Source organism: Stegodyphus dumicola, chromosome 5, assembly GCF_044657685.1.
Source record: "Stegodyphus dumicola isolate Sdum_Otavi_A_Nest chromosome 5, ASM4465768v1".
Classification (NCBI taxonomy): Eukaryota; Metazoa; Arthropoda; class Arachnida; order Araneae; family Eresidae; genus Stegodyphus; species Stegodyphus dumicola.
This window is the reverse complement of record NC_140772.1, coordinates 23,687,998-23,706,962: the sequence shown is the minus strand read 5'-3', so window position 1 is coordinate 23,706,962 and position 18,965 is coordinate 23,687,998. Positions and strand designations below refer to the sequence as shown.

The window sequence follows — 18,965 nt, the reverse complement described above, 5'->3', positions numbered from 1 at the left end:
ACGCGCGTACTAGAAGGTTAACTCGTAGCTAGTACCTAAATACAAGCTTTGACCTACGAGGTAACTCGCAGGTCAAAGTCAGCGAACGTCTTAAGCGAGCTTCTCAAAACGCGCTATGTGGTACAAAGATTGTGGTACGCGCTATGTGGTACAAAAGATTTATAAGCTGGTTTGGCTTAGTTTATTGTGGCAAAGCACACTAGGGCTATCTGCCTAAGGAGAGGAGTACCTTCGTGAATGACATTCTAAAGGAAGCTGGCTCGTAAACGCGTTACACATGGGGAGAACCACGAAAGTGCCTGTACTGCCGCCCGTTCGCCTGGATTCGAATCCAGGGCGAAACTAACAGTGTTCAGCGATTTCACCACTTGGTCACTAGTGGGCACTATCTATACGCATAAAATGATTGGCTTAAGCATATAGAGTTCAAAATTCAAAATATACATTTCACGTCTTCCAATTTATAATAAGAACAGTAAAGGCGTTAGAAGTATTTAAATAAAAACATAGTAGTTAAACTGCAGAATTTCTGTCACCTAAAGCTCATGTTCGTGTTACTGAACACGAGGTGCGTTTCTTAGTAGGTAAAATTGAATTGCGTGCTTTTTTAACCGGCATTTGAAATAAAAACCATCTTCCCTAAAACTATACTTAAATTTAATGTAAATTATTATACCTCAAGCGTTTCAAACTCATTTTATCTAAAACAACTACTTTTACAACTTTGGTTTTTTTAGTTAATGGGATAGGAAATAAAAAGAAAACATTTTGCAGATGTTAACTAAGATAATTTTCATTTAAACAAAGCCGCAAGTCAATTTTAATGATTTTAGAGAATATCTGTGGCAACGTGTAACTAACAACCAAAATTATCACTAGTACTTATAATTACGTTTGCACAGCTCTGAATGTTTTTGCTATTCAAGAAAGACTCTACGTAAATGACTATTCATAAAAATAACAGTACGCTCTCGCGTTTTGTCAGAACAAGTTATGTATTAAAAGCACGGATTCCGTATTACTTTTCCACTTCGTTTCTTTTGGTCGTGACTGTTTCTCCAAGTTTCTATTATCTTCGGGAGAATCTCCAAAAACAAATCAAAGCAACGTGAACCGAATAAAATAATTTCCCATCCCAGACTTTTAAACTGCATTACGCAGGCTTTCTGTCGGGCTTATTTACTTAAGAAACAATTAATTTTCCAAGTGAGAATTCTAAAACTCACATTTTGAGAATCCCGAAACTCCATTTGCGGCTTTTCATTTCGGACGGCAAAAAGCAAGCCGCCTCTTCCTCCGCTGAACTTCTCTGTGGGAAATAGAAATGCATTCTCTGAACATTAATGCGTTTTCTTCTTTATCTATTTATACACACACATACTTTCATTTCCTTCTTACTTCAAATTTTTCCACCGCACGCATGCTTCTTCAAGAAAATAATCTGACTTTGTGATTTCTTTTTGCTCCTCTTCTTCAGAAGAGCATAAAAGAAAAGGTGGAGGTGATATTACTTCTTTCATTCTGAATGCTCTGCTACCGCTCTTTTTATCTCTGGTTATTTAATAACTGTAATGCTGTTGTTCATATGTTTATATGTAATGCCGTTATTTCATATTATATCCTGCTTACTAGCGAGCAAGTCGGCCAGATGAGCGTGCTGCAGCCGAAGCAGAATTTATAAGTTCTTTGTAACCCTGGAAAACAAATAGAGATACAGAAACATTTAAATAACAAAACATTCAAGGGGACTCGTACACCTTAAAACCCATAATATCTTTGAATATGTGACTGTTGCAAGAATTGGGATAACTTATTTACCTTAAAAGCAATTACTTCCAACGTTTTACAACTGACTATACTATAATATAGCTGCTTTCTGAAATAGTGATCAGAAAGTTTGTGTTGCCACAAATATTTTTATAATTTAATCAGCTTTTTGACAAAATATTTCGTCATGATTCCACCTTGCGCGCACAGTTTAAAACAATCTGTTGCATAATTTAATTCCATATTTAATAAGTAGCTTTTATAAAATTTGGAAACTACTGTGAACCAAAAATTCTAAGAATTTCATGTTAAATTTTTATTTTATTTGGAGAGAAGTTTATAAAATGTATTTTATTAAAAAAATCTGTAATGTTTTCGTCCATAAAATTTTTTAACCCGGCGGAAGTCGCTAGAGTGGGCGCGTGGGGTATCACATACCCCAGTATTTAAAATACGATAAAAATAGTTTTATTTTGTTTTAAAGCGGTTTTTCTTGTGTTCGTGTATCATAAATATGTGAATAATAATTGGGTTTCAAAAAATTAATTTCCAAATAATCGTAGAGTTAAAATTAAGATAAATGAAAATAATAAAAAAATAAACATCATGCCTTTAAGTTTCATTGCATCTCTAATACACAATGCTTATTTTATTTCTTGACACTTTGAACGAAATGCATTCATGTTTTCTTGGCACAGAATGTTTTCACATTTTAAACATTGCATTCAAGTTCTTCTGTTCTTGGCGCGATGGCAATTTATCACATCTTTCATACTTAGGTGTTTCAAATTTCATGTATTCGTTTTAATTCTTCGTCGAAACTTTTGCTTTTGTTTTTCATGCAGTACGTCAGTTTCTTGTTAAAGTATTAATCTCTGATCTTTGGTCAATACTTTTTTTCATTAATTGTAATGCTGAGTCCTGCAAAAACAGACTTCTGTTTCTGGTTGGTGGATTAGCAGTTGAATGTAATATAATTCAAGCATTTATTACAGCAATATTCAGTGCAGGAAAGAAAATTACCATTGGCCACCTCCTTGTTATACTGGCAATTGAATAATTGGCTCATTCCCCATATCCACTACTCCTTTAGTCATATTATAAAAACATATAATTCCTGATGTTTCATTTTCTCCAATAGTATCATTTATAGTACGGTCGTTATATAATGTTGAAAGCATAAGAACAGTTTTTCCTTTTTTAGGAACATTAGGAATTAATGTTTTATCTTTTGCGAAACCAAAAACAGTGTAGAAAATATTCCTAGTTTCATCTTCAGTTTTCGAAATGCGATCTTCATTGCTTTCAAATATTTCTAATAAATCTCAAAGGCGTTGCATCTCCAATTCATAGGAAGTCATTCTTTTTACCATAATGCGATTAAAAATTTTTAAGAATTTAATGTCAAGTACTTTCACTTACGAGTAGAAGTATTTATTGTTACACTCTAGAAATAAATTTCTGAACTAAATATTCAGTCAGAAAAACAGTTATGCGAACAAGCGCGTGGGGTGTGTCATACCCCACTTCCAACAAAATACCAATAAATCTTTTTCTGAAACCCACAGGCAAAGCAAAAGCGGTTCTGAAAGTCAACCACAACTAGCCCCTTCGAGCCGGGTAGCGAAAACGCGCGCTTATCGCTGAGGCCGGCAGTATCTTACGCAAGCGTCTCTCCAGGGCCGGGGGATTTTTTGCTACTAAACCTAAATCCATGAAATTTCCGAAGTATCAACGCATTGTTTAATAATGCTCTATAGAGTATTTAAACGGCTTATGCTTTATAGATATTTATATATATATATACTTTAATTACCTTATTTCTTGTTTAAATGCATATTTTACACATTTTATTTTAATTACTCACCATTTTATGAATTTTAACATTATACATCTGAAAACTAAATATATTACTTAAAATTCTCTTTTCGTATGAAAAATTTGAAAACAGGGATCTACACACAGTCCTACGTTACATTCCTTGCACTCGTAATAACTCATTTGCCGTTTTGAGGATTTTTCCGGGAATATGAACAAACGAAGCATCGTCGTCTCATTTTCTTATCAGTCTCTTCTGAAGAAAGCTTTGGAAAATGTCTTTCAGTTAGTTTTTCAGAATCAATATCAGAATATCAGAATTTCAGAATCAATATCTGAAATATTTTGAATCATTTCTGCTATTTCATGCTCTGTTAAACATTTTCGACGCTTCGACATTGCAACGGTAAAAACAAAGAATTCACGTCTAACAAGATCTAATTATTTTCTAAAAACTGAACTGCAAACCGAAATACCCAACGCTTTAGAGCAAATAAAACTTCTCTACTTACAGTAAACAACTACCACGTGCGAATAAAGTGCGATTTAAAGAGACGTCATAAATCACGCCATTCGGAAACATTTATTTCCCCGTTTGTTTATATAATCAAAAACACGTGTATGTGAGTCATGCTTCTCTCATTTCGAGTAGAAGGTCTAATGTACATGTATCTGAAACCATATGGACATACAGTGCCATCTTGTGGCAGAAATTATAGTTTGAAAAACGTTCCAAAGTACTGGCACAAATACGTGACAGTCGGTAGAGAACGGAACAATCCTCTGGCACGCCTGCGTGTCGGCCGGTAGGTAAGTGTGTTCGTTGCTGGCACGTATACGTGACAGTCGGCGCCAAGGGGCTAGAAACTCAGCTACTGAATGCAACACAGAATTTTAGTTTCACATGATAGGAATATTCCACTTAGGGTGGGGTATGATACACCCCACGCGCTTTCCCGCGGATTAATATTAAAACATTCATCAGATTTTGGGTTCAGTTAAAAAATAGGGCTCATATAAAGAATTCCATCGAATTTCAAGTATGTACCATTAGCCATTTTTAAAATATCGTGCGCGCAAGGTGGAAACGTGACGAAATATTTTGTCACAAAGCAGATTCAATTACAAAAATATTTGTGGCAACACAAACTTTCTGGTTACTAGTTTCCAAAGCAGCTATATTATGTAGTCAGCTGTAAAAAGTTGGAAGTAATTGCTTTTAAAATAAATAAAATATCCCAATTCTTGCAACAGTCCCATATTCGAAGGGTGTTAAGGGATTTAAGGTGTATGAGCCCCTTAGAATAGAAAAAAAAAATCATTTTGAAGTTAAACACTCAAAAATTATAATAAATAATAACAAAATATTTAAATTAAATAGCAATAAAATGTAGAAACATTTTTCAGTATGAATAAACTCAGTTCACTTTATCCAAGCAACAACCAATTCGTAAATAATCTTTTTTTATTGCAAAACTAGGAAACAAAAGCTTTGGATACTTCAAGTTAACACGTACGACGTCATAATTTAAATTTAATATAATATAATAAGATTTTCTCAATATCAATAAAAAAATTAACGTGGCAATAACATAGCGTGTCAATTATACTAACCTGAAACTAGCACGTAATGTAACGTAATGTAAAGAAAAAAAAATGTAGAGTCAATTTCTACATATGTCAACAAAGAAAAATTGTATTTTAGTTGCATTTTATTAACATTATTAAAATTTTTTTGTTTCATATTAACATTATTTCGTTTCACTACTAAAATGTTTTTCGTTATAGATGGAAAAAAAAAAATTTTTCTTTTTCGTTATAGATGGAGCCCACCAGCGGCCGAGCGGTAAAATCGCTGAACACTGGTAGTTCGGTCCGAGGTTTGAATCCCGCGAACGGGCTGGCTGCATGGGCGCTTTCGTGGTTTTCCCCATGTGTAGCGTGTATACGAGTCAGTTCCCCTTAGAACGTCCTCCACGAAGGCATCCCTCCTCTTAGGCAGATAGCCCTCGAGGCTTTGCCATATAATCACACACACACGTTATAGATGGAATAATTATTGAAGAATTGGACTGCTCGAAACACACTGGAAAGATTCCTTGTAATAAACAACAAGACATGGATAGAATGAGAAATTATAGACAGCCATCAGCTTCGTAAATTATAAACGAAAAAATTTTAATAATGTTAATAAAAAGTAACTCAAATAAAATTTTTCTTTGCTGTTGTAAGTAAGATTTGACTTTAATTTTTTTAAATATTTTTATATGGGAAAAACTGTATTAATATCAAGTGTCATCCACTATAAGTTTAAAAAATATATTTGAAATTTAGTGGATGAATAGAAAGTATTTTATTAACGATTGAAAGTTTGAACAACATATAGAAACAGTATGAGCTAACTACTAAAAATTTAAAACTAGCAGCTACGCTGCCAGCCTTCGTCTGGCTTTGAAATGTACCGAAAAATGCCTGAAGGAAACACCAAACGTTTAATTTAAAAATTTTACTCTGCAGAATTAATTAGAGCATTTTACTCTGCAGAACAACTTCATAAAAAAAGAACCCCCACAAATTTAAAAAAGAAAATTATTACATATAACAAAATTGCAATGAAATAAACAATATCCCTTAATACAAATATTAATTATCCTAATAAATAAATTAACCAACTTCCTGTTGTCTTCTTTCAACAAACGTCCATTATCCAAGAGAAACAAGAAATTTAAAAACTGCACAGAATTATCGCTCTCCTTTTTCAGAGTGGCAAAGTGCTGATTTTCAACAGTCAGCAGTCCAGTACACAATTGAATAAAAACTGTTTCCAAAACCACATTTTTAAAAGAATGAAACTATTCAAAATGATGCGATATAATTTAAAAAAATCGCTTCGAGGTGCACTGGCTCTTGTCTAGATTCACCTACACTGATGTGCAAAATTTAAGCAACAGGTGTTCTTTTTGACATAAATCCACGAGATATCATTTGAGACATGAAATTCAGAAATAAGAGACAGCATTTTGTATTTAAACGATGACGAAAGCATAATTGCGCAAAAATGAATACAATGCATACAGTATGGAATTAAACAAAACCAGGCTTTATTGAACTCATGGTATCGTTACACATGATTGTCTGTATAAGAGGAAGAACAACAAGCAGATGTTCCTTAGTATGGGATATGCCCTCCCCTTACTCCAATGGTTGCTTCTCACCGTCTCCCCATACTCAGCACCAGATTGTCCAACAAATCTTGAGGTGAGAGCGCCCCATCCTCAATCAGCATCTGTTTCAGTTGTTGGGTGTTCGCCGGAGGATGTAATCACCTCCCCAAAGCATCCCACACATGTTCTATGAGATTTAAATCAGGGGAGTACGCTGGCCAATTCATTCGAGTGATATCTTCAGTTTTCAGTAGCTTCTGAACAGCAGGAGTCCGATGTGGCCGTGCATTGTCAACCATAAAAACGAAGTCTGGTCCAATTGCACCTCGGAACAGACGCACATAGGGAAGGATCACCTCCTGACAATAGCGATCTCCGGTTACAGAACTTCTGTCGAAAACGTGGAGCTCTGACCGCCCGTTCAGCTCAATGCCTTCCCAGACGAGATCTCCAAGACACCGTAACTCTCTTACTCTCTCTCTCTCTCTTTCCGTGATGTTACTGAGATTAAACCGTGTCCTTACCTCCCTCCAAATAAGTTGGAATTGAGAATCGCTTGAAGCACTAAAACGACTCTCATCCGTAAGGAGGAAACGACTCCATTGATGAGATGCCTAGTTTTTGCGCACCTTGCACTACTCTAAACGGTGGCGCCGATGGCCAACTTTCAAAGGGATGCAATGTTCAGGGCGGCGAGCGAATAGGCCATCTTTGTGAAGGTGTCTGGACACAGTAAACCCCGACACTTGTCGCTATTTTCTGTACACAGTTGCTGAGCTGTAGAGCTTGCTAACTGGTTTTGGGCTCTTTTCGCCTGTAAGACGATATATCAGTTATCTGCTGCAGTTGTTTTCCTGGAGCGGCTACCACAAACCTTTCTAATAGCTGTACCTATGGTTTGGAAGGCTGCCGCGGAACGACACTTTTGTTATCTTCGAAATCTTCAGCCACACTGCTCACACTACGCCCCTCCTCCAGGTTTCCGATCATTCTTCCACTCGTGAAGTCATCCAGATGATTTCTCTTAGCCATATTTCTCGAAAGATTTCACATGTACTTGCAGCGAATGTCTTTAATTGCGTCTTCGTCGTTCCTTTTATGGTAATCTCGAGTGGGGCGCACGCATTTTGCGTATGATCACGTAGCCTGTGACTTTTTTTTCCGGACATTTGCATATGCATGAACTTTCTACTGAATTGCGTGTTCATTGTACCGATAGATAGCAAGAGCCCCTTTTATGCAACTGCATGGTTATTTGATTAAAATTTGCATTGTTGCTAAAGTTTTGCACACCAGTGTATATGTTACCGTGAAAGACCGAAATTGGAGAATGTCGACTTTCACCGGAGAATATGAACATTCACCAAATACGTCGGTGAAATACCGAATATTTCACTACATTCTTGTATATTCGGACCCTCACCGGTGTATGTCGACAATCACAGATATGCTCTGGTGAAAGTCGAAAAGAGAGGTCATAAAGTGCCATAATAGTTTAAGTGGTTGCAATAAATAAGATCTGAATGACATAATTTAGTAAGTTTTTTATTACTGTTATTTTATTTTCTCATTTAGAACGTACTGTATAATTAAGTAAGTTTTTAACTTCTATTATTTTCCTTTCTCATTTTGAATGTATTGTGTGTTTTAGGTTCTCATGTTCTTAAGTTCTTATTTCAAGTCTCAAGTGCGTTTATTCCCGACTGAATTACGGAGAAGAAAATATAATATTGTTATATGTTCAACATTCACCATTAGTACATGGTGAATGTCGACATTGACCGGTGTAAGTCAGAAATAAGATTATTTGGAAAATATTTCGGACATACACCAAGAGACTATGTGAATGTTGACATTCACCGGTGAAAGTCGATATTCCCCAGATTTCGGTATTTCACCGTAACACATATACCAAATTTCGTAGCCCTGGGTCTATGAGCTTACGCTCAGCACGAACGAAAAGACACACGGGCTCTTTCTTTTATTATATACAACAATAAGAAAGGAAACTTGTTGCCAAAATCACATTTTTAAAGATGTGAGATGTGAGAAAAGCACTCGGAAGCTTCATTGAAAAAATTTTTAAAAATACAAAATATTATCATTTTTCCAAAATTCTTTTTGTAAAAGCAGTCGCAAGGATGAAAGTTTAACGTGTCCAAAAATCAATGAAAAATAACTTTTATGGAAAACATCTTCTTGAAAAGGTGTTAAGCTCCCTTGGTTAAATAAATTCGTATTGAATCGATTTATTGAAACACGAAATTTATTTCAAGTTCGTAAAATAGCTAAGTGCCTACGTTTCATGACGATGCGAAAATGGAGTGTGTAGAGTAAAATCTCGCTTTCCTATAGCCCATTATGTCTCAAAATGACGCGATTTCGTCACAAAACATAAAATAAAAAAGAATTATAATTCTAATTTCGAAAAAATCGCTTCGAGGTGCATTGGCTCTTGTCTAGATGCACCTATGTACCAAATTTCGTAGCCGTGGGTCTATCAGCTTACGCGCAGCGCGAACGAAACACACAGACAGACTATTTCTTTTATTATACTCGTATGTAGAGATGCTGACAAGAATGAAACAATTTTGACATATAATAAGGTCACATGCAATCCCTTGCTTTCTTCAACGTCAGAATATGATCTTATATAATAATAATTTAAAGTTTGGCAATACTATTTTGTAAAACTTACAAATCTATTACTAAAAGTCTACGATTTCAAAGCAAGCAATGGCAACACTTTTTGAACTAAAGCAGATTTTTATATCCAGTGTCCAAGACTGTTGCCACTCAGAAAACTTAGTGCGAAAATTAGCGTTTTCAGCGTTTTTAATTAATATCTCTGCTGATTTGAATCGTTTGAAGATGATAATGGTCGAAGTGACTTCCAACCAATTTTTGGTATCAGGAATAATATATTTAATATTTCGCAATGCTACTTAAATTTCACATTTTAAAAAACTTGGAAACTTTCTACTAAGAATCTCTGCGATTTGAAAGCAAGCAGTGAGAGCACTTTTCGAAATCAAGCAGATTTTCATCTCCATTGTTCGAGACCGGAACGCAGGAGACTGGGCCGTGAGCATTCGGAAAAATGAGCGCCAAAATTAGGGTTTTTACAAGTTTTTAATGAATATCTTGGCTAATTAAAGTCGTACGAATATGCGAATGGTCGAAATTGCTTCTAACGAATTTTTGAAATCCAGGAGTACCTCTCACAAAGCTGAACTTCCCAGCGTTCCGGAGAGAATAGGTATTGGTGTTGGTGTATTTAATTGTAGCAAAGCACACAAGGGGTATCTGCCTATGGGGAGGTATACCTTCGTGGAGGACGTTCTAAGGGAAACTGGCTCCTATACACGTTACACATAGGGAAAACCACGAAAACGCCCATGCAGCCGACCCGTTCGCGGGACTCGAACCTCGGACCGAACTACCATATAAATAAATAAACAAACAAATAGACAAACGGACACAAATTTTAACAGTGTAGATTTTAATCTGCTTTTATTAAAACATGCAAATTTCGAGCAGGGCTTTAATGCTGTAAAAGTGTATTCTTGGGCGAAAATTGTATATCTATTCAGCTGAGATTCAACCTGCTTATTAGATAAATATTTCTCTAATGTAATTTCTAAATATGCTACATTACATAGAAAGTAATGGTCTCCTGTGAGATCGGAGTTAAATACAGGAAGTAATCGTCTGCGTATTTATTCTTGGAAGTGTCTAATGTGGCCGCCACATGACTTCTTTGTATGGCCTATTAAATTTATACACAGTTTTCCCTCCACTTCATATAAACTTAAACTTATTTCCTCGAATTTCGTTAGAAATATATTTCTTCCTCAATCAATTTAATTATAACTTCGCTGCAAGGAAAAATACATATAAAAACTTACTTACTTAAAAATTATAAAATACAGAAAAAAACTAAAATACTGTTTGAAACAGTAAAAAAAAAAAATAAAAAAAAAAAAAAAAAAAAAAAAACTTTTTTGTAATTACCGAAAGTTAACGTTTGGTCCTACTGGTCGAAAAGACACTTAAGGAAACTCATACACCTTAAACCCCTCATGATCTTCGAATATGTGACTGTTGCAAGAATTGGGATATTTTATTTATTTTAAAAGCAATTACTTCCAACGTTCTACAGCTGATTACATAACATAGTTGCTTTGGAAACTAGTAACCAGAAAGTTTGTGTTGCCCCAAATATTTTTGTAACTTAATCCTCTTTGTGACAATATTTCGCCATGTTTCCACCTTGCGCGCATGATATTTTAAAAATGGCTCATGGTACATACTTGAAATGTCATGGAATTCTTTATATGGGCACTATTTTCTAACGGAACCAACAATCTGATGAATATTTTAATATTGAAAAATTTTATGGACGAAAACATTAAAAAAATTTTTCATAAAATACATTTTATAAATTCAACTCAAAATGAAATAAAAATTTAACATGAATTTTTTAGAATTTTAGGTTCACAGTAGTTTTCAAATGTTATAAAAGCTGTATATTAAATATGGAATTAAATTATGAAACAGAATGTTTTAAACTGTGCGCGCAATTTGGAAACATGACGAAAAATGTTGTCACAAAGCGGATTAAATTATGAAAATATTTGTGGCAACACAAACTTTATGATTGCTATTTCAGAAAGCAGCTATATTATGTAGTCAGCTGTAAAAAGTTGGTAGTAATTGCTTTTAAAATAAATAAGTTATCCAAATCTTGCAACAGTCACCTATTCGAATATCTTATGGGTTTTAAGGTGTATGAGTCTCCTTAAGTTGATGCATAAACTGACTTAATTCACTACTGTACTAAGTTTCAAATGTAAACAAATGACGGCCTCGTGAGACCTAGTGCCACTTAAACTTTTAAACTGACCTCGTTCAAAAGGCCCATTTCGACCGAAAAACTCATTTTTTTTTAATTTAATATATTTTAAGGCCATATTCTTAGCTATCGAAAACAGCTTTTCTCTTCTTGATATGTTGATTAGAAGTGGAGATATACCCGTTTTTCTGAGATACAACAGACCGGAAGTAACTGTCTGCCACACCGGAAGTTAAAGTTTAAAGGACAAATTAAAGGTGCAACCTCCACTTTTTTCTGTGTTATTTATAAATTAAACAATTTTAAGCCTTTCGATATGTTTGGAGAATCTGGCAAAGTATTTTCATTATGTATTTTCTCTTACGTTTGACAACAACGTTTCAAACTTATTGTTTTGTTTACATTGAGCTTTCGGTATTTCGGTTTTGTGTATAAATTTCCGGCGCTAATTTATCAGCTAAAGATTCATTTTTCTGCCCTTTTTTTATTTTGTTTAATAATTGAAAGTTCGAGAATGCCAAAATTTATACGTAGTCATTCAAAAAAGCGAAAATTTTACAGCGACGAATACACAAAATATGTGACTGCTCATGCTGGTAATCACAATCAAATTGAAACATCTGTCTATGAAATTATCTGGAACATTTATTGCAAATGAAAAAAGTGATTTTGATGAATTAAAAGGCAATCATAATGTTGAGGTTTTTATTCTTTTAAATATTATACTCTCACTTTGTCACGTATAATGCAGGAGCATTTTTAATGAATATTTGTGTATATAATGTCATGTAACAATCTGAAAACTTTAAACGTGATTTTTGATTAGTTGATTTTTCCATGATTTCTGTTCACGGCAACCATGATAACTCTAAACGTTTATTATATAATCACTTGAAATTTTGCACACACGTTTTGTACATTATTATGCATAATGTAGACTAGAAGTTAAAAAAATTAATCCCATAGAATTTAAGTTACATAATTTTTTCTTCAATAGCGTGTCATTTTTTGAAAAAAATTTAGTGTTTACTGACATATTTGACCGTATTTTGCTACTTAATCAATATTTTAAAATTATTCTGGTTCAATGCATGTTTCTAAGTAGTATGTATAAAATAAAGCCAAAAATAGAATTTTATCAGCAATATTTTCCTGTCAGTGATGGTTGATATTTTTATTAATTTTGATATAAAATTTTCAGTTATTTGCATACATTTCTCAAAATAATGATGTTTTTATCGCTTTTGCAATGATTACATTTAATTTTGAGTACAATTCATTAAAAAATTACGTAAATTAAAAAATAGAACAAACATTTTGAAAAACGCCCTTCGAACGAGGTCGGTTACATTTTAATAATATAACTATTGCAAGCAGGTAAGCTAAAAGCGTAATAACAGAACCCTGCATGTAAGAAAAACATAATTCAATCACATTTAAAGCAAAAAAATGCACAATTAATGTCATACAAGAATGAAAATACTGATTTCACCGAGCCGGGTATAGGTTTTTCTATATATATTTGGTGCGGCCGACTGCAACGAAAAGGGAGGTGCACAACTTGATGTTATAGTAGTCACATATACAAAATTATCGAAGTTCTGGCGCAATCGTTTTTGAGTTATGCCTGAAATGTACGTACAGACGTTACGAAAAGAATCTCTTCTGAATCCATTTTACAAATCTTTTTGGCCAAAACAATCCTCTATTTGTCCGCAATTGCAAATATCACGCAAAACCTTCGTTCAAATGTTTTCGAAATTTTCAAAAATGGGCACATACTTTCAAATATGGAAATACCGAAAATTTTCTGGATTGCAATACTTTTTATACTTCGTGCAAGGAAGTAAAAACACTGGAGTTAAATTAAATTGTCTATTCAAAGAACGTTATAAAGCTTGCATTAAAAAGTAGTTTCGCCATTTTCAACGAAACTTCTCAGAAAGGCTTAAGGAATATTTTAAAATGAGAAAGAATAAAGAACTGTATTTAATTAACAAGATTCCTATAGACACAAATTCTTTACCTACAGATATTTAAAATTAATTTTCAGCATTATAGTTGAACTGAAAAACGGAAGAGGTATTAAAATAAAGCTCCATGTTTTATCTCGAATTTGGAAAAAAAATAATAAATGAGTAAAAAAGAAAAGCAAATGTATTTTATGATCCAATAATCCTCTTTCCTCTTTTAAGACTGCCAAACTCAGAAAAAAACAGGATATTTTAAGAGATTAATTTACCTTATTTAAAATCCCATACTTACAGATTTGCTTCTAATCCCTATGATTAACAGTAATGAAGTAAATATCTGAATTATAATTAAATCTCGTTCTGAACGAATCTGGGTTTTTATTAAGTTATATATTCAGGTAAAAAAATCAGACAGATATGAACTTGTCGAAGGTTTTCTTATTTTTCTAAAACTTTCTCATAAACCTCAAAAATGGAGATAAATTTAAATATCATATCCCGAGTATTAAAAATATTCTTCCCATAATATTAAAATAAAATGACAATTTTATCTAAATCAGATTATGTAACACTATTACAAAGACAATTTTGAAAATTCGTAAAATTTTTTCTGAATATTTCTCATATTCTGAGGTGGCGGCGTAAGTGGTAAAATGTCCAGCTAACAATTCGACGATCTGTGTAATGAATCTCAACGAGCGCATAGTTTGTTTTGAGGCGTCCTACTTCGAAATCTAAGGTCTAAACTCACTACCAAACTCTAATGAAATGAGCAGTAACTTATAAAAATCTGGATTTCGTTCGTTGGGTCTAGTGGCTTCGTCCAGTCGTTGTTTAATTGCGGGAGAATGTTTAAAAATATAACTTTTCCCAGAGCGTGTTTTAGTGCTGTAGGAGGTCAAAAACTTAATTATACTTGAAGATTTTTATTCCATCTAATAAACTCTATTTTAAAGTATTAGAACTAGAACAAGTGATCAGGTTTATAAAAAATTTGCTACGAAAGCACAGTTGCGAAAAGATAGCTTCCAAAAAAAACCAGGTTTAGGGTTACCAGAAAATAAAAAGAAAAGGCGGATGTTAGATTCGACGCGAAATCGCCCATTTAACAACAAATCGGCGATACGCCATGTACGGAGCGAGAACATTATAGAACGAATTTTTACTGGTTTCCCCGAGAATGTCCTCGAAGGCGGGTCAAAAGCTATATATACCCTGCCTGTGCACGGAATGTGAGAGTATATTCAGTAGCAGTGTCTTTAGCTCAGAGATTAGCTTGAGAATGGTCGACTGAGTCGGGAGCTGTACTTTAGTGCTTTGCCGTTAAGCTGTCTTCACTGTTATAGCTTGATAGCATGAAGGCTGTGCAGCTGATTGTTTCAGCTTGCTTGTCGTAGTTTCTCGATGACTGTAACGCGTCTTTAGAAGTGCCCTAAGTAATAAATTAAATAAACTGTGTTTTGATTCTTCATCAAGTGTGATCCCTCAATCCAAACCCGCACAACTCAACAATATTAATTCTAATTTTCTGTTCCATACGCATGGTATTCTTGCATATATTAAACCAAATCTCAGACACGAAAACTTTTAAGAAACTAGCTCAATTTTTGCACTTTAGCATATTTATTTTACGCATTTGAACTAAATACTCAACAGAAAATATAGCACTTTTCTCAATCGCCATTAATAACCAAAATTTCAATGTTCAGTCATTAAGTCATCTTTAAAAGGTTGTAGAGACATTAGGTATTTTTGAAGCAGGGAGACATGAAAAACGAGAAATGCCCTTGCCAGGACTCGAACCACGGGCTTCTCGAATACCCGCCGAGTGTGCTGACCACTACATCACGAAGGCATGCTAAGAAGGTAGGAGAGATACCTTATATACTACCCCCTTTTAACCCTTTCCGGCACGCTACCTTTTAAAGTTGGAGTTTTGTTTAAAAAAAAAGGTAAGCAGTCTAATTAGGCCTAGAGGAGTAAACAAGTAAAATTTTGTAAAGATAGCACTTATCGTTTAAATTCTGTGGGTGTGCCCAAAATGGCACACTGATTGAATATAGCTTCGAAAAGAGTACTGAAACGAGTTGTCAATGAACTGACCGATGAGATGCGGAGAAACAAAGCATACAGACTCACAATTGTCCTAGATTAGCGGTGAGCTCGGTCTGGGCATACCTAGGGTTCGCCGTTTGATTTTAGGCAAGATTTCAAGGTAAACATTTAAAACTAATATAGAATAAGGAGATTAGCATACAGCCAAAAAAATAACATAGAAATTTATTTTCCAACAATTCCTTTCATACCCTAAAAAATCTGGAAGGTTTCTTTGAAAAATGAGTGTCTTCGAAAACTAAACATGGATAAAACATATCGTGTGTGTTGAGCTGCCACCTACTATAAATAAAGAAGGTTCAGAGTAACCTATAGTAACCTATAAATCCTTTTTCATTAAATTTTTCTGTGCGTACAGAAGGAAATTTTTAGGTGTGTCCAGAGCGGACACACTGTGCAGCAAAGGGCTAAAGGGCGATTGGGGATTAGGGAACCCAATCGACAAATCCTGGTGGTGGAGAATCATCATCACACCAATTACTTCTTTTGAGTGAGAATTTAACGTCTTAGAAAGGTAATCACATTTCTCACTCATTTCCGAATAAAAAAATACCGCCTTTGATCCTCTTAAGTTTGGAAATTTGCTAGCTTCAAGTAGTTTCATTATATACCTTCAGAGAAAACGTTGTTTTGCTCATTCTGGTGTCAAGTGGTCACGCTGGTGTCCATAATGGCGAACGCGTGCATGTTGGTGGTAGCTCTTTTGTACTTTTCTAATCACGAGTTACTGGTATTTGAAGATTCGTATTATTTTCAGATTTTCTGAAATTAGCTTCATTGTTAACCAGTAAATTATGAAATTAATTGCAGGAAGATTTTTTTTTCCCATGAAATGTCATTTTTACGTACGGTTTAATTTATTTGACCATGACAAAGTAGGCCAGGTCTATGCTAATCTCTTTCGCCTCCCTTCCTTTCACGAAGCAGAAATTATAAACAGCACAGCTTTGGGCAGTACGTTATAATTTTAATTAATAATAGTATTTATATAATTTTTAATGTATACTTTGTTCGGGATAATAATAATCTAGGCTGCCCCGCCTAGTGAACTAAATCACATTAAGGGTCTACTCTCCCTTTGGGCATTTCGTGGAGATTCAACCTCCACTATTATTCTTCCAGGGGAGCAGCACTCCACCAGATATGACACCAGGCAGCACTGGCTGTCAATTGCTCCTGCCAGTCGCATGGGCGAGCCCGTCGCAGAGGGCCGTTACCCAGCAAACCGGGGGTTAACCCCCCGGCTACGGATCCAACCGCTCAGGACATGCCAGACCCCCGAGGCCGGCCAATGAGTGACCTTTCCCAGGGCCTTCACAACCACCAAGTTCATGAAATTTATACCCCCGTGGCCGAGACTGCCTAGGTACAGATCCTAGCCAGTAACCTCTCAGAATTCTCTACGTTAACCCCCGGGGGGAATTTGTTCGGCATATTCTTATTTTAAAAGGTATTTCTCCCACTTCCCTACGGTGCCTTCGTGGTGTAACGGTAGCACGCTGGGCCGGTATTCCAGAGGTCCGTGATTCGGTTCCCGGTGAAGGTGACTGCTCATTTTAGCATCTCTCTGGCCTCAAAAAAAAAAAAAAAAAAAAAAAAAATCCAAATGACTCTACAAGTGGCGCCCGAACTAAAAGGGTTGTGGATGATGATTCTCCGCACCCAGGATTTGGCGACTAGGTCCCCTAAAACCCTAGTCGCCCTTTAAAAAGGGGAGTATATAAGGTATTTCTCCCACTTCCCTAGCTTGCCTTTGTGGTGTAACGGTAGCACGCTGGGCCGTTATTCCAGAGGTCCGTGGTTCGATTCCCGGCGAAGGCGGTTGCATATTTTTCATCTTTTCTGTTTCCAATTAACCTAATGACTCTACAATTTTAGTGATAAAACGGAAAGATAGATGAAAAGTAGGTGTGTGGTTTCATTCAAATATCGTGCGATATCTTTCACTCTCGAGAAGGACGAACGAAAAAGAGTCACTCCATTTTCGGATGAAAAGGGGCTATCTTATACCAGACTGAAACGTCGTTCTGTGGAGGTTGGTGCGATTTTGCTCCTAGGGGAAAGTCTGATATCACTCCGCATGAGGCAAATACGACTCTTTCGAATTTATAGAGTAGGAATTCAATGAAACTCAGTTTTTTAGATTTCTGCTGCTTTGATTATTTCAATAATTATTGTGATAAATTTAGTTAAACCTCTAACAGAATATTTTAATTTATAAGATGGAAGTATTATTAATCACTTCGGCATTTTATGTTAAGAACAATTATTTGTAATTTGACCCAAAACGGGTGGTTATGTTTGATGTTTATGTTCAAGCATCTTTAGGACTTTAAAAACCATGATAATATGAAATTCTTCTACGTTAAATTCTATGATTATTTCAATACTTATTGTTATAAATTTAGTTAAAATTCTAACAGAATATTTTGATTTATAAGATACTATTAATCACTTCAGCATTTTATGTTAAGAATTATTTGTAATTTGACCCTAAACTGGTGGTTATGTTTGATGTTTATGTTCAAGCATCTTTAGGACTTTAAAAATCATGATAACATGAAATTCTTCTACGTTAAATTCTATGATTATTTTAATATTTATTGTTATAAATTTAGTTAAAATTCTAACAGAATATTTTGATTTATAAGATGGAAGTATTATTAATCACTTCAGAATTTTATGTTAAGAACAAATATTTGTAATTTGACCCGAAACCGGTGGTTATGCTTGATGTTTATGTTCAAGCATCTTTAGGACTTTAAAAATCATGATAATATGAAATTCTTCTACGTTAAATTCTATGATTATTTCAATAATTATTGTGATAAATTTAGTTAAAGCTCTAACAAAATATTTTGATTTATAAGATGGAAGTATTATTAATCACTTCAGCATTTTATGCTAAGAACAATTATTTGTAATTTGACTCAAACCTGGTGGTTATGTTTGATGTTTATGTTTAAGCATCTTTAGGACTTTAAAAATCATGATAACATGAAATTCTTCTGCATTAAATTCTATTGACTAAATACAAATTAGTTTCTAAGTTAAGATGATGCTTCAGTGATCAACATGTGCAATTTTTTTAGCATTTCAATTGTAATTATTTTTAAATGTTTGTAAAATTTTGATATTAATTTAAATTTCAGCACACAAAGCTGTTTTATTTTCTATACAGTTTTGTTGTGTATGAGTACAGCATCTTTTATCTCAAATTTGGCCCTTAGCCATTGTGAACTAGTATCAGATTTCGCTAACAAAAATAACGAT

The 18,965-nt window shown here is 34.5% G+C and overlaps 1 non-coding gene across 1 annotated transcript; it reads left to right on the top strand.

Moving 5' to 3' along the window:
* Positions 1-17,441: 17,441 nt before the first annotated feature.
* Positions 17,442-17,513, top strand: TRNAN-GUU (transfer RNA asparagine (anticodon GUU)). The gene has a single exon. It is a non-coding gene; the product is annotated as a tRNA-Asn (tRNA).
* The last annotated feature ends 1,452 nt before the right edge of the window (positions 17,514-18,965 follow it).